A 13,467-nucleotide genomic window follows, 5' to 3' on the forward strand; every position below is an offset into this window, starting at 1 on the left:
AGGCAAAATGTTATATTCTAAATAGCAGGCATATCCAGTGCTGCTGTGACTTACCCTGTAGTGAGAGGGATCCTACCATCAGCAGGCATATTACTGCTAGAGCATCTCAGAGGTCCCAGCACAGCCTTTCTGCACTGAATGCAAATCCAAACAACCTCTATAGGGTCGTGACCCACAAGATCCCTGCTCAGCCAAAATCCTGTAGAGCCATGCAGGTAAAAGTTGAACGTTTAAAAAAAAATACAGAAATAAGCTGCAAAAACTACCTTTCAAAATAATTTCAAACATCAGAGTAGCTTATTAAGATAGAAGTGATCATGAAAGTATTTTCTATTACATGCTTTAAAACTCATCTTTAGTTTAGATCACTGCTGGCTCCACTCAGTGCTTTGAAAAGTTCCATCTCTTTAAAAACTTTCCTTTGGGGATCAGCTTAGTTCGTTTTTCTGCAGAGAAGCAATGCCCTCCCCCAGGTTGTTTCTTAACTGAAGTAATTGCTATGACTCCTCAGGTCCCAGACAACCAACAGCTAATTAGTTCAAATTAAGTTCTCTCACAGGTGCTTCTGAAGTTGCCATTTGGAAGCAGCAGTTTCTCCTGAAAGGTGGAGAAGGCAACACCAAAGTTCAGAGAGGAGAAACAGCATGAGATCAGTCCTGTGGTGGCTTTGCTTTTTGCTCGAGAGAGGTACGTTTGGGGAATCCTTTTTTGCTTTTGGAGATGTGATTGCTTGATGTGGGCTTCGCCCCCTGTTTCAAATGTAAAATCAGATAAGGGTGATCTTGGAGTAATCAGTGTGTGTGAGCTCTGCTGAAGAGCAGCTCAGTGAGTACGTGGCACTGGGGTTTTACCACAAAGTAAGCCAGAGAGGATCAGTCCCAGCAGATTGCTGGCCTTGCCTGATTCACCTTGTGGTAACCCTGCAGCCATGTTCTCTTTCAGCAGTCGTGTGTGCTTGGTGGATTGAGTTGGGGTGAACTTTTAAGTTGCCTGAGAACTCCTTGGTGCTGAGCCTGACCCTTCTCTGATGCTGGCTTTCTAATGGTGTAGCTGCTGCGTTCTTGAAGTTGTCTCTCATCACTGAATGAAGGGAGAGATCATGTCTTTTACTTGCTTTAGCCTGCTGCTTTACATGGGAGGGAGGAGGGAGTTGCAGAAACATACTTATGGCATTATAAGGAGGAAAAGCATATAAATCTGGTGTATGAGTAAAAGCAGAAGAAAAACTGCAAGTTTTAATGCATTTCCCAACTGTCTTTATTTCTGTTTGTCTGCCTTTAGTGGTGATGTCAGTTGTGCTATCTTTTTAATACTATATGGTGTTCTTTAGTAACAAAAATGCCCAATTCTGGACTTGTAAGGTGTGATGGCTGCTGCTCTCTCTGCTTGCATCATGTTATTGCAGGGCCTGTTGCACTAGATTTCAGTCTGTGGAAATTGTATGAGCCAAAACAATGCTTTTTTATTATAGGTTTTGGAAAATAAGTAAAATGCAAGTGCTGTTCATCTCTTCCCAAACTAGTGCCAGAATTGCATCACCTGCTCCCCCACACAGGTGGCACTGAGGCTTGCTTGTTTGTACTGACACAGCTGGGAAGAATAACCCTCAGTGGCGGTTGCTGCAGAGTGGGGCTGTTTAACCCCAACTATGCAGGGAATCAGATGAAATGGCCCTGAAGGTGCTCTCTAGGCTTGTTGTCTGTGAATCCAGCATGCTCCTTACTCTCAGTAGCTGCTGTAAGCACAGCACTTGGCTTAGGCTACACGAGCCTTTTGCATGAGGTTAGATATGCAGGAGCCTCTGGAAGGAACAGAAAGCTTCATGGCTGTGTATTTTCTGGATTGTAAGTATTTTCTCCTTTTGCCACCTATGAGCTCCACCAAAACATACATGTTAGCAGACATAAATAAAAACTGAATGTATTTCCCAAAGCGTGAAGGTAGGGCAAGCTCTGACAGCTGAGCACTGTTAATCTCAAATATGCTCAGACCCAGGCTTACCTTAGAGGAGAAAAAAGATCTCAGGGTGCTCAAGAACTCTGATATATAGTCATGGATGAGGCCTCACCTTAGCCACTCTGTAGACCTGCAGCTGGTATTTGATTGAGTAGTGCAATTTTTCCATCTTATGATCGTTAAAAATAAAAAAAACATTAAAAACCTGAATAAATTCTGAAGTGTCTGGAAATTCAGGGATTGTACTTCTGTACTACAGATTGTGTATCAGATATTCACCGAAGATTAGCTAAACCTCCCTGAGCATCTTGCCTTTGAAGGCATTCTTCTGTTGGCTGTTTAGCAACTTCGTGCCATAGATGAAGTTAAGATAACTTCATTCTATAGCATTTGGGACTGTGTCTTACAGCTGCAATAGTAAAGCTGTTATATGTATACTTGCAGAGTTCTGCCTTCAATTAAATGCTTCAAATAAAGTAATGTTAACCCCTACTTAACAAATGGAAAAACAAACATGGCCATTAAAAAGGACTTGCTCAAGGTCACAGCAGATGAAAAGCAGAAATAGCATTTAGTTTTCCTGATTCTGTCATGATATTATCCAGACTACGCTGCTGCTGCACGTGTGTCTTCTATTGCAATTGAATGTTGGTAGGGTTCTTAGCTTCAACAAGTAACTGATGAAACCTCAGACAGCTGTAATCATCAAAGCATTAAAAGACTTGTTTGCGAAGCAGAAATATGTTTAAACAGCTCGCATTAGATAACTGAGATCAAGCAGGAGCAGCAGATAGGTTGTTAGTAATGATGGAAGATAAACATGAGTCGGCTAAGTAGAGGATATGTTTGTTATGTCACGCAAGTGAAATAGATACCTCACTTATATGGTGGTTTTTAAGGCAGCAAATTGCTACTAGAAATTGTATTCAGTTCTGTCACTCTTGTTTCTGTGTTGTGCTGCCTTCTCATATGGTATAATACTCAGTTATGAGAACGAGAAGGAAGACATATGGAGAACGCAGCTATGCAATCTAACTCTTGGGGTGAAAATTATACGACGCTTTTCCCTGTTATTTATATGATTCATTTGATATTACAGGCTTCACTTATATGATTATTTCTACTGACTCTTGGTACTTGATTCAGTTGGTTAAAGACAGATTGAGGAGAGTAAGTGTTTCAGTTTGCAGGCTTCTCTTAAAGACGTGGTGTTCCTCCATCTTTGCTATTGGGTTATGCCAAGCACAGGCTTTGCTCAGGCAAGGATAGGCATGTTTAGAATAGAATTGTGTGCAATGTTTCATCACATACATATGTCCAAAATCCTGAAGAGAAAAAAAAAAGGCTTTAACTGGGAGAATATTTACTAGTTCCCCTCTTCTATCTATGAATGTAGGGTTTGGTTACTAGAATTCAAATGCACAGGCCTCAGTGGCAAAGGAAGCGTAACCATTCTTAAAAGGGAGGTGGGGGGAGGAAGGAAGGAAGCTTTAATATACGAATATTGTGGTTTAAGTTACCCTGTATATCACAATTTATTATTAGCCCAAAAGCAAAATATTTTCCCCCTTTTTCTATTTTTTAAATCCAGGAATATCTCTTTCTAGTGATATAACTCAGCTACTTCTCATCTTGAGCGTGTGTAGATTCTGAGCCTTAAACCTATCACTTTCCTCAGGCTGCAAAATTCCTAACTTTGTATTCAGGCCAGTGCCGTTTTGTGAATAAAGTGCCACACTTTATGTGGGAGGAAGAAGACAGAAAAAATGTTGTGGCAGGTGGCTTAAAATAAATAAGAATAAAACAAGCTGTGTTTGAAACTGCTTGCAGCTTTGAAATGTATGAAGCAGTCTCTGCAAACCAGGGTTGCTGTGGAGAACACTTGTGGGAAGGTCAGTTGCAATCATCATATGGTTTTGCAATTTTTTTTTGCCTGGATATTCTTACCAACAACACAGCGTGTGTGCATTTACATCCTCAATGCATACTGATACTCAAACTAGCCTCTACATACCTCACCAAGACCTTAATTGTAAATCCAGAAATAGGGTATGTCTCATAGACCTGCGTGCTGAATATAATGCACTCGAGACTAGAATTTGGCCTTAAAGCTGCAGTCTTACTTAAGTTTTGCTCAGCTTGGATTATAATTTTAGTAATGTGAATAAGAAACTGTGCAGATGCTAACCAGATGTTAATATCAAACTAGTTCAGCATGTTTCCATGTCATAACTACAGCGTTACTATGGTGATAACAGATTCACTAGAGGTTTCATTTAATAAAGCAGGACTGCATGTTATATCTATACAGTTACCATAGTTTTAGTCACACAGTTGTGCTGCTTTTGAGTCATTTGATGGCGTTGCCACTGAGCTTTTGGTTTCCCTTGTAAATCTACTTCTTTAGAGATAAATTTGCTATGTAAGCAGATCTAGTATATTGTTTTGAATGACCTCTATTCTCTTGTATGACAAAAAAAAAATATGAATATGAAACTAAAGCTTAGAGGCTTTATTCTTTTTTTCATTTATGCTGCATTTAACTTCAATGTTAATGATATTTGGGCCCAAGACTTCCCAGGAATGCCTAGAGAGGTGGAATAAGGGAAGGATCTAAACTGCCTTTCAGATGTATTTGCAAGTGGCAGAAAAGGGCACTCAGTGTTATTGCCACCCATCCACGCACCCAGGTAATAGATTTACATGTTGTTATTTTAAGCTAATAGATTACAGATATTTAGGGCCAAGTTCTGCCCAAAGTTTGGAATTACCATCTCAATAGATTTGTGGTGTTGGTCTGAAAACACAGCAGGAGAGCTGCCTATACTTCATTCTTCATTTTGGTTCCCATCTCCCTTGCCTTGTGTCCTGACTAATTGTTTACAATCTACAGGGCAGTGACCATCACTGTGAGAGGAGAAATCAAGTGAGTTTTCACTTGCAGCACTCAGTACAAGACACAGGGAAAGCTGGGTCCCAATTCAGGCAGTTTCTTCACTGATCTCAGTCCAACTGTTCCTTTTCTAAGTTGCAAAAAGCTTTGTAGCTTTTTATGGTGCCAGATCTTCTTAACCCTCTAGTTCCATTTACACTGCTGCTGTTGCACGAAATTGAGGGCAGTGTGTAGGTCAGAACTGGGAACTCATCTGTTTTCTATGAGACCAAGAGGAGCTTTTGGCTTTTTTTTTTTTGCCTGAATAATAGAAGTAATAATAACAATAATTAATAACCATAATGATAGTGATAACCTTCCAGCTGAACACGTGCAATTTGTATTGCCTCAGCATTATTCCCAGGCACAGCCTCATTGATATGCGGAGCGCTGCCACGTCTGTCACTGCTCTGTGCACTTCGGGTCTGGAATCCTTGGGGAGCCTCACAGCTGTCAAATTGACTTCCATCATTTCTCTCTGAGCTGAGAGACAAATTATCCAGCCAGCCAAGGGTTCACAATGCAACCTGCGATCTCTAAGTGATAAAACACCGCATCCCGGGTCAGACAAATAGTTTGGCCTGTGAGGAGGACGCGATGGGCTGGCAGTACTGATGCTGTCTGCTTCTCAGTGTCCCTTTTTTTTTATTATTTTTTTTCAGAGCTTTAATAAATCAATAACGAGGTTTTCATGGTAAGTCACAGACGCTGCAGGCTGTGCTGTGCTGACGGAGCGCCACGAGGCTCAGCCCGGCAGGCACAGCCCCAGCCGAGGTTCGGGGCAGGGGCTGCAGCTGAGGCTCTCGCATCTTGCTGCACGTGCTGAGCACGCGAGCGCGAAGAAGCCTGGAAAGCCGCGAGGCAGCGGACGGCCTCCGTGCACAGAGATGGGGCTTGCCTGGGAGCGCCGCTCGGGGCACCATCCTGCAATGCAAGCGCTGACCCGAGCTTTCTAGGATCCAGCTTTTTTTTTTTTTTAATTTTTATCTTGCATTCGCTTGGTTTTGAAACACGCAGCTGCTTAAAATGGCGGTGGGGCGCGCGTGGCAGCGCTGCGGCTCCGTGGGTTCCTCAGCGAGGGGGCCGCGGGCCTGTGGCACTGCCTGCACTGCCCGCCAGGGGGCGCAGCCGAAGCGGGCACGGGGGCTCGCCTCCGCTCTGCCGGCGGGGAGCGGGCGGTAGCCCGGGGCCCGCGTAGGGGCAGCTCCGCGCCCGGCGCTGCTCCGCCTCCGTGCTTCGCCTTGGCGGGAGCCGCCGGGCAGCGCGCTGCTGAACGCCTCGCGCCTGAGGAGGCTCGGCATCTCGCTGAGGGAGCGGCCCGACACCAGGCTGGGCGGGTGGGCTCCTGCCCGGAGCTGCTCCGCTCCCGCCGGAAGCAGCATCGCTTTCTTGTCTAACGAGGATGTCTTCTTGCTGCTGCTGAGGGGCGTGAGGATGGAAGAAAGGCTGCAGCTGTGTTTGGAAGCTGATCGTGCAGGGAAAGCTGTATGAAAGGAAAGTAGCTGAGCCGTTTAAAAAAAAAAAAAAAAAAAAAAAAAAAGCCCTTAGAAGGAAATCTCGGTTGCACTTGCATTCAGTTCTAAGAGCAGAAGAGCCAACTGTAAAGCAGGAACTTCCTTCTCTGAAAAGTCTGGGTGGTGCCAGGGTGAGGAGGGAGCACCCATGGAGTGCACAGAGGAGCTCAGAGCAGCAGCTGGGCAGCACAGCAGCGCTGACCTGGTCCTCTGCTGGCATCAGAGCAGGGCTGGGAAGTGAAGCAGCAGGGCAGGTTGGCGGAGCGTGCTGGCATCCATGTTTGGGTTGCTTTAGAGGCAGGCTGTGTGGTTTTGTGTCAAAAAAGGGCAGTTCTGCAGCCACTTGTGTCTTCCCCTAAAGCTGAGGTTGCCACTGTACCTGAAGTGAGGTAGGGATCTTAAAGCATGACGTAAGAAAGCTTAGACCCTCAAGCAAACTATCCAGCATAAATTCCTTTGTCCTTGCTCGACTCATCCTCATAGGCCTTTCCTAGATAGTTGAGATCCAGAAGAACAAGCACCTCCAAATCCCTGCTGGGAGGGAACACAGCATCTCAGTTTCTTAAGGCAGCTGTCACGGGGACAACAGTAGGTGCCCTTATCCAGGAGTTTTGCTTTTCCCCAGAGCATGTGTGAGGTCAAGAGTTGAGCTCAAATGAAAACATCTAGTGAAAAACCAGCACTTAATGGTAGCCTACGCTTTCAAAGTAGCTCAAATTACACAGAATTTTCATGTCCAGGTTTCATAAAGCTTGGAAAGCTACGTATGATGTTGCACAAACAAGCATGCAGAAAAAAGAAAACCCCACCTAGGCATTCCCAAATCAAGAGAGCACTTTTAAAACTTTCCTTTAAATTTGCTTAAAATGCTTGAATAGTAGGAGAGATGCATGAGTCATTCTCTCTCTGTCTCTCTCTAGAACAGGAAAGCTAGCAGAGGGTGGAGGCAAGTCAGCACATAGTGTGGTACGCTTTAAAATACCAGCTAAAATGACTAGGCTGAAGAAGTAGGAGGACTGATATTAGTCACACACTGTTACACAGTTCAGAAGATAAAAGACAGAAGGAATTACCGGACAGGCAGATGCCAATTGGCCCAACGTTTTTACAACCTGAATCTTCGCTTCAGATCTCTTAATTCTTTCTTCAGAAAGCCTCTTTTTGCCTTACATTGTGAGTGTGGACGTTTATCTTGGCTAAACAGAGAAAATGGTAAAGGTTACCACGTAGTATCAGCACCTTGCACCCGTGGTCATTTTGCTCAAGCCCTTTGCTGCCTGTCTTGCTGGACAAGCGCAGCAGTTGTTTCAATATTCCTGTTCCATGTGAGTTATTATGGAAAGTGAGGATCTGTGTAGGAAGAGCCAAGATCACGGAGAGATGTCTGATATGATTTCCTTCCCTGCTGCAAGCAATTCAGTGTTAGCTATTTATCTGCACAGTGAAATAATATATTCTGCTTTTCTCAGGCCCTGTTCTTTCACCATTCTTGGCATTTACAAGGTTATATGGAGTTGGCGTACCTTGCAGAGAATTAGACTGCATTTTTTGTGGTGACCGCAATCCACCGGCCAAGAACTCGGATTGAAGCAATACATCACGCTTTGTGATTGCAGTAGTAAGAGAAATTAACTTGGTTCAAGAAAAAGGACAGTTGAATGTGTGAACTTCCCAGTTACAATGGGAGAAAACCTCCAAAGCAGCTGAAAGCTTTTTGGACCATCTGGAGTCCATTTAAAGTCACAGGAGTCTAACGTTGAATATTTACTTTTCTTCAGTGTCTGCAACTGAAGGATTTTCAAGAGCTTTACAAACTTGATTTCACCTCTGCGTGCCCATCTTGCTCCCTCAGTGCATGTGAAGCTATTATTAAATCTATTTTATACGCAGAACTCAGGATAAGGGGACGGGCAAAATTGGCAAGAAGTAGCTGGACTCGCAGGCACTGGTTGAGCTCAGGAGCTATCTGGATGAATTTGTGTGAGCTGCTTGTCCGTGTTACCTTTCAATAGATTGCTAAAAATGCGGAAGCCACAGAAATGCAAATGACACAGCATGAGATCTTGTCTTGTCCTGCTGTATGGCTGAGATGCTTCCAAATGCCTACAAGGCTCCGTGCTCATCCCATCTTTCCCACATGACCATGATCCATTTTCAGTGGGTTTTACATCTAAACTGCAAGACTGTGCTGTGCTGAGCAGCTCTGGAGGTCAGTCCTTTTTGAGATGAATCCTAAGCTGATACTGGTGGCAAGACAGGTAGGGGGTCCCTGGTTTCCTAAGTCTTGCTGGAGTTATGTTCATCTGCTTATTGGTTTGTGGTTGGTTTGTTGTTTTTTTTTTCCCCAAACATGTGGAGAATTTTGTGCTTGGTTGTCTTTGATAGATACAACAGTTTGCTGATCAGGCCCTCAGCTTGTGCCTGTGGAGGCTTGCAGGATCTGGTCTCTTTATGTAGCTCAGATTTAACAGAAGGTGTTTCATTAAATAGCCCAGATCTTGTCTTTGTACTACTGCTATATCTCTCTGTAGTACAGCTGATAATCTTATATATCACATTTAACCAAGCCAAAAATAAAACCTGCAACAGACCTTCCCAGTTGTCTGTGACTATCTAAGAAATATATCTATCCATCAGTCCTGTGAGCTGTTTTGGATTTAGTCTTACACAGATTTCAGCCTGTTTGACGTGCAAGTGTTTTCCCAGTACCGCTGTTAGAGAAATGATGTAGATGTCAGCTATAGCACTTGTTTTCTTTAAAAAAGAGGGAAGAAAAATCACCATCGTTTTCTCTTATGTTCTTAAATTAATTACTAGCATTGTGCCATTCCTCTACCCTAATTGGATGGCTGGAAGGTATATTAACAACTGTCAAGAGTTCTCAAGTGAGTGAAATACTAAAGCTTATGAAAGATTTTATAAGTGTGCTGTATTCACTGGTATTGGTGTATCATTTAACTTGGTGGAGTATCCAGAGTAGTTCATCCTTTCCACTTGTTAACATGCTGTGTTGGCTGGCCATGGCTTACTTAAGGTATGGATTGATGCAGCTTTTCGCAGTGAAACTTGGCTTACTGAGTACATTTGTTTGCTTTTCTCATTTATTTTCTTTTCATGTGAACCATCCAGCCCTTTTGTTTCGAGGAAAGTTCAGGTTTGAAGTCTGCCTGTTATATGCCAGTTCTGCAGCCTGGAGCAAAAGAAGGCGGCACACACATCTCAGCTGACACTATGAAATCTGTCTCTCTTGGCATGCAGAATCCACACCTACAGTCAATTGGTGATGCCCTTGGTGCCTGTTCAAGGCTAATAATCCAGGCTGCAGTGTTACAGGTTCCCTCAGTTTATCAGAATTTTGCTTAAAAGTGCAAAAGATGGTAAGCTGTTTTCTTTCATGAACCTTTCCTCTTAGCGTTTGGAATGGCAGCTTTGTTACTTGCTTTGAAATACATTTTCCTTTTTCTCTGCACAGAAAATATTCCCAGCTTTTCCGTTTCACAAGCTGTTTTTAAAGGCAAAACCAAAAGTGTTTGGATGCCAAGAGAAGTGCACCCAGCAGTAAAAGAAAAATATGTCACCGGTTTAGCTAGTGTGTACCCATGTGTGTGCAGAACCAAGATGAGTGATTGAGCAGTGAGATCATGAGGCCTTCAGGAGGAAGCAAGGAGAACTGAGATGGGGATTGCTGTAGTAGCTGCTCTGTGTCTTCTGTTCCAAGAGCTTGATGGTCAGAATAGAGCAATAGAGTTTGTGTTCATGGCAAAGTGACAAAGCAGAGAGAAGTTCTGGGGCGCACTTGCTGTGTTTTGAGGGTGTGCTTCATTTGTCAGGGAAGCAGGACTGCGCTGGTTTTGCCCCCAAAATGATGTCGTCGTTTGGAGTTGATGTGAAAAAATTGTTCATAATTTTTGGTAGTGAACCGTGAATGTACAGTGCCTTATTTGTGAAGGGGTTACAGAAAGAATCGAACTGCCACGAGTTGCTGCTTCAGTTTGAAATTCCTGGCTCTTAATTCAGAACTTGACCTCCTGAAATTCCAGAAACCTTTCAGGCAGCTGTTCACTATTTAATTTGATAAGTGCACCCCTGTTTTAATTTCTGGTTGGAGAGCACTTCTTTAAGGAGTTACTTTTCAGTATTCTGAGCTGAGATTGGTGTGGTTTGTCTCTGGTTCTCCATGCTCTGCAGATCTCTCACAAAAACGACAGATGTGTTGAAAGTGAGCACTGTTGTATGCTCAGCACGTCTCCAACACAAACCCATGCAGGTAGTGCTGGGGAGGTCTGTGCTGAGCTTTCCCTGCAGTCAGTGACCAGGTGCTTAAGCCTCTGGATGCTATTCCTAGCATCTTATTTCCTAACCAGACATAAAATAGGTCACTTTGTGTCTTTGAATTCTATAGTGGATCAGCGTGGGTGACCTCACAGCAGCATCCTACGATCTGGCATGGTAGGTTGGAGCAGCAACAATTTCTTCACAGCATGAACTTGCCACTGCCCTGCCTGGTTTTCTTTGAAGTAGGTCAAGCCTATGAACTGCTAAGGCTCTGCGTACCTCTCATGTATTATATCATTCTGCCCCCATAATGTGGAGTACAGAGATCACCTGCTTCATTCTGTCTGAGCAGTAGCGGCTTCCGTGCAGAAAACACAGATACTGCATGTTGGGTCTAAATCAGAGCGTCGTGCTTCAGCTGTCAGTGGAAGTGATTTTTATTTGAAGTCAGTAAATGTTGGATCCTTTACCTTGTTTGTGCGTGCATGTATGTGCAAGATTTTTGGTCTCAGGCATACTTTTGGGTGGAAATACAATAATTGTCAGCAAAAGTTACTCATTCGTTCTAAAGAATGTTCAGAATTTAAACTAGGACTGCTTTAGAGATTATGTTCTCTATCTTGTGTCTGGCAGGCTCCTACACCTTGACCACAACATCTATACTTCATGTGTTTGTTTCTGACATAGTGATAATGTTACTGTAGAACTGTTTTGTACTGTTCTGCCATGTTTGGGTTTGCACATCACCAAAGGCTTTGCTAGTGTTAAGTACAGTCATTTGAAATCATTGTCCAGGTGTCCAAAGGGGCACAGATAGAAACACAAAAGCAATAGAAAACTTTTTTTTTTCTCTTTCCCATTTCCTTGATGTCTCATGGTTTGGCTAAGACCTTTCTGTTTTTCCCTTTGAGTTCCTACCACACAGCTTTTTACATAGACCTCTTTGGAACTGTTCTTTGATTCCTAGGCTATTTAAGCCAGATTCCTATTCATTTTTTCCTGGCAGCAGCTACTTCACAGCAAGTACATTAATTACAATTTGTGCTTGTCAAAGTCTGTGCCTTCAATTTTTGTGTTAGCAGAATCAGTCTTTTTTTCTAACCCAACTATGCAATCGCAGTGCAGCCACAGAGACAGTGTGCATGTTAAGATGCAAAGAACCAAGCATCACCTTGGGAGCATCATTGTAAGCCTCACTGAGCTGATATGTCCTTATACAGGCACGCAATTTGCACTAGTGCAGTTCACCAACATCTGCCTTATTGAACTCAGAAATTACTGTTTTGTACTTAAAACTGTACAAACTGAAATAGAATTCTCCAAGTCAACTGCTGTCAGACTGACGTGCCAACTGAAAAGTTTTGCATGCTCGTAAGATAGTTGGAATAGAAGAGCGCTGCCCTCGTGTTGCTGATTGTTCTAGCCCACTGCCAAAGCTTTCCAATTCCTAATTTACCTTTTGTATACTTTTTGCACTGTTTGTTTGTTTTAAATTCAGATCCTGCTTAATAGCAGTGTTTGTCCACTTTAAGCAAACAACCCAAAGGAAATCTACAGAAGCAAAATCCCTGTGCAGTTGCATCCTGGGGCCTTCGTGAAGCATCTGCCACTGCCTTTTATTTTTGTTCCCTTTTAAATAAGGACTTGGCTTTCATGTCTTTGCGTTGGATTTTTAAGCTGGTAAAAGCGAAGTGTTACTGCTGGTTTGTTTCATCTTTACTCATAGTGAGAGAAAGCTGATTTTCCTGGGAAAGCAGGTATTCCCAAGGTTCAGTACTGAGTGTTGGATGAGAACCCTAAAGAAGCATGTACAAGTTTGTCACTGATACGGATGGGAATGTGTCCGAGATCCTCAGCAGCTGGTCTCCTCCTTTATTAACGATATAGCAAAATTAGCTATTACATAAAGGTTTGTCATTGCACGCATTTTTAAGGAGGGGATATAAAATCTTCTCCATTTTACTGACTGAGGAAGTTAAGACCCAGAGAACGGAAGTGATTATTCACAGAGACGGAGGGGATATTTAGTCCCAATTTCTATATAATAGACCGTGTAGAGCATGTAACAGGCCCTGAAATAACCGTCACATTGCAGAGATGCATGTGTGGCTTTCCACTGCAAAGACAGAAGATATCCATTGCTTTTCTTTTTAACCAACTCCACGATCCCTCTTTTCTTTTTGCCCTAATTTTTTAATTTTTTTTTTTTTTTTTTAGCTGGTATTTGAAGTGATAGGATAGATGATTTGTTGTCAGCAAAACGTTGGTGAATCACTTGAATACTTCACTAGAAGTAGTGTGGTCAGTGGTCAGGCTGTAAGGTCTTCCATAGCAGTCCATCAGTCACGATGGAACAGGAAGCACACAGCTGTTTGCTTGGACATTGCCACTGAGTGCTTGTGATAGCAGGTGAAACTGGGGCTTCTGGCAACGTGGGGAGCTTAGCCTGCTACAGCAAAGGTGCTGAAGAGGAAATGGTGCTAGGAATATGGTGTCACTGGAGCCAGGAACACAGAAGCTCCGTTATTTGCTCTCTTAACTTCAGGTCTCAGGGCACTTCTTTGAAAGTGCAACTACCAGCACTCGGCAGAGGGCTGATAATGTGTTGCCACAGCAGCACGACTTGTCCCTGTTGATGTTCTGGTGCGAAACGCTAAAGGGAAACATCTTAAAGCAGATTGGCTCGGAGCAGCTAGGTGAATTCAATCTCTTCTGAACCCTCTTGCCTCCTCGGGGCCCTTATACAGCATGAGGACACCAAGCCAAATGCTTACAGGCCTCTTGGGCAGT

The 13,467-nt window shown here is 43.4% G+C and overlaps 1 long non-coding RNA gene across 2 annotated transcripts in view; it reads left to right on the plus strand.

Annotated features, from left to right (window-relative positions):
* Positions 1-547: 547 nt before the first annotated feature.
* The window catches only part of LOC125703392 (uncharacterized), a 32,773-nt gene continuing 19,853 nt past the window's right edge, over positions 548-13,467 (plus strand). For both annotated transcript variants that reach the window (XR_007380845.1, XR_007380846.1), the window contains exon 1: positions 548-687. This is a non-coding gene — a long non-coding RNA (uncharacterized LOC125703392). The remainder of the gene's footprint in view (positions 688-13,467) is intronic.

The sequence above is a fragment of the Lagopus muta genome, chromosome 21 (genome assembly GCF_023343835.1).
Source record: "Lagopus muta isolate bLagMut1 chromosome 21, bLagMut1 primary, whole genome shotgun sequence".
Classification (NCBI taxonomy): Eukaryota; Metazoa; Chordata; class Aves; order Galliformes; family Phasianidae; genus Lagopus; species Lagopus muta.